A 3,156-nucleotide genomic window follows, 5' to 3' on the forward strand; every position below is an offset into this window, starting at 1 on the left:
CGGGCAGGTGCAGGGGTGGGGCGGCTGGGCGGAGGAGGCCAGCGATGGGAGGCAGAGGGCTCGGAGCCCAGCCTCCCTTCGGCCCCTCCCGGAGAGTGCGGCCCTGCCCGCACCCAGACCTTTGGCCTTCCCACCTGGGAGGGGCGGGTTTCTGTTGTTCTAAGCCGCCCAGGCGGAGATGCTGGGGAGGCAGCCCCAGGACACCCACCCAGCCCCAGCGAAACCCTGGACTGAAATGAACCCGAACCGGGGCTGATGTGGGGTGACTCAGCTTGAGATGTTTTCCATCAGCAGCTTTGGAGATAGAACACAAAGGACATGACATGGCCCCTGTGTGCGTTAACACTGAAGGGAATTAAAATCTGTTTTGTCTGGGGCTTCCTGCTGAAATCCCAGTTGAAAATCAGAGATCTACGGAATTAACTCCTTTGTTCTCGGCAGACTCTCATTACCCAGTGCCGCGCCAGCAATGGGGGCACCGGCGGATGGGAGGCCCTTTGTCCCCAGACCTTTCCAGAACGATGCCCCGGACCACTCCTGCGCCGGGCGGGCCCCTGTGCGGCCACTGGGGAAGCAGAAGGGGTTTAGGTGTCGATCCCACTGCCTTCATGGGCTTTGGGCAGAACAATGTGAGTGCTACCCCTTCACATCTTTCCTGCTTTAGAATCAGACCATCTTGGTTGTAAAGCAGCCTCCGGAGCTCCTCCAGACTTCCTTCTGCCAGGTCCTTCCCAACGTGCCGACTCCCCTGGGAGAGGCGGGTCCGTGTGTCCCCACACGCTCAGCCCCGACCTTCCTGGGGCACGTCTCTGGCAGGCCTGCCCACTAACGCAAACCTGGGTGATTTGGTGCCAGCCTCCCGTCCCCACGCCTGCAGGGCTGGGTCTCAGATGAAGGTTGACACACACACTATCTCAAAGCAGGTGTATCCTGCGCTTCTAGGCGGACCCTGATGTCAGCCCAGTGCCAGGCCCACACGTCCCGAGCTGTGCGCCCCTTGGGGCCGCGGGATGAATGCGTGCTCTGTGCGCCCGTGTCCTGGGCTGGGGAGAGGGTGGGAACCCGATCCCCTTTGTGAAAGGTCTGGGGGAATGTCAGCTGCTGATGGCCGAGGCGAACGTCCAGAACCCTCCTCCGCTCAGCCTGGGCTTCTCTTGGCCTTTGCCCACCGCCGGTCTGTAACCAGACACCAAGGACACAACAAGGTTGGCCTTGCTGCTTGTTTTTCACTTGAAAGGCCCTGTGAAACTGGAATTTGAAAAAAAAAAAGCATGTATTTGTTTTTAAATGGCACTCCCTACCCCGGAGAAGGTTCTCCAGATCTGGCAGTAACTCCTTCCCTTCCGAAGCCCCGGACCCTTCTGAGAACTTGCTGCTCGCCAGCACGGGGCGAGCCGCCTTCCTTCCGTTGCGTCCTTCGTGGTCACTAGGGTTTCGTCGGATGGTTTCATCGCCAGCACTTAATAGATGGACAGACAGACTCAGAGAGGACGTACAACGTGGCAGGTGGTAAGACTGGGGGCCTAGAGGGGCAGGGGACAGACAGCGACGGAAACGAGACAAAGACAGAGAGGGACAGACAGACAGAGCAGGGGAGAGGTGGCGGCGCTGTGGCCGGGGCGGGCTTGGGGGGGGGCCCTGCGGGAAGGCATTCGGGGCCACCTTCCGAGGGCTCCGTGTCGCCGGCACGTCCTCTCCGCGGTGTTCCTGCTCTTCGGTGCCCACCCGGCGGTGTCTTCTGGCTGGTCTCAGGCCACAGAGGTCAAGCCAGCAGGTCTCTCACCCTGGCCCCGTGGGGGAGCCCAGGACCGGTCTGAGAAGAAACCTATTTCCCAGCTTTGTGGCTTTTCCGCAGGGACCCACTCCACGACCTTGGAGGAGCCGCACCCCGTCAACACGGAGGCTGTCCTGCACCGGCAGGCCCAGCCCCTCCATGGGCCTCTCCGTGGGGCCTGGGCGCAGGGCTGGGCCTGCCGGTGGGGGAGGCCTCGGAAGGGCAAGGTGACCGTGACCTTCCCGGGTGCCCTTCCCGTTCTCCTGGAGAGGAGGCTTAGGGTCTGTGTGAGTGTCGCCGCTTGTCAGTTTTAGAGGAAATACAGCAAGACCTGTGTACTCCTGTTTCCTCCGGAAGGAAGGGTGCCGTGCACTTGTCCCCGCTGACCCCGACCTCCGATGCGTGGCCTCCAGACCCAGGGACACCGTCCTACCTACCGGTCTGTGCGAAGTGTCGTGGTGGCCCTGGGAACCGAGCGTGGAGGTCTTCCTTGACTGATGAGGGGGTGACCTCCTGATAAGTCCGTGTCGGCTGTGGCCCCCCGTGGTCACGTGGCCGGCATGGAGCTGCTGCTCGGGGCCACGGCCCAGCACCCCGAGTGAGGATCTGAGTGTCTGTGGCGGGGACAAGATCCAGATTCAAAACTCCAAGTACGATTTGTAGTGAAATGCATGGATTCTGCACCGCTGTGAAGTCCAAACATCGTCAAGGTGAACTTGGAAAACCGCGGGCGTCTGGAGGAGTGACAGTGGGACTAAAAGTGTATTTAGGAACGTCGTCTCCTACATCAATGTTTATCGTCTGTTCTACACGAACGCACGTTTGCTGTGCAAACTTAGTTTTTAAAACAACCCCCTTCGCCTGTCTTCTGGTCAAAGGGCTGCTCCCTAGTCTAAGCCCCTTGGAGTAGAGGTGCTGGAGCCATGGCCACGGGAGCCACGGCCACGAGGAGCCATGGCCACGAGTCTGTGGGCCCCTAGGGCCCACAGTGCCCCAAGAGAGAAACCGCCAGGCGGTCTGGATGTGGAGGGGCGAAAGAGTAGTGACGAGGGTGCATGTGGCGCAGAAGCTCGTACACTGAACCTGCAAATACCTTCCTCTCGGCTCCTGGGAAGCAGCTCTCCCTCCGTGGGTCCTTGGGTCCCGAGGTTCGAGGTTCGAGGTCTGGACTCTGGGCCCTCAAGTCCCGGGCTCTGTCTCTCCGGGCTGGGCCAGGCTTGGACGTCGAGAAGCTTCCAGGCCATTCTGACGGACGCCGGAGGCTGGAGCTGCAGCTGCGGACTCCCCGGGCACGGCCTGGCTAAGGGAGCCGAGGTGGACCCAGGCCAGCACCATGCAGACCCCATGGGGGCACACCCACAGCCCCCCACGCGGGCCACAGT

The 3,156-nt window shown here is 61.4% G+C and overlaps 1 long non-coding RNA gene across 1 annotated transcript; it reads left to right on the forward strand.

The window, feature by feature from the left end:
• The first annotated feature begins 1,438 nt into the window (after positions 1-1,438).
• LOC309864744 lies at positions 1,439-2,561 on the forward strand. The gene is made up of 2 exons (XR_014311735.1): positions 1,439-1,509; positions 1,856-2,561. It is a non-coding gene; the product is annotated as an uncharacterized lncRNA (long non-coding RNA).
• The last annotated feature ends 595 nt before the right edge of the window (positions 2,562-3,156 follow it).

Source organism: Mustela nivalis (assembly GCF_964662115.1).
Source record: "Mustela nivalis genome assembly, chromosome: 5".
In the NCBI taxonomy this organism is placed as follows: Eukaryota; Metazoa; Chordata; class Mammalia; order Carnivora; family Mustelidae; genus Mustela; species Mustela nivalis.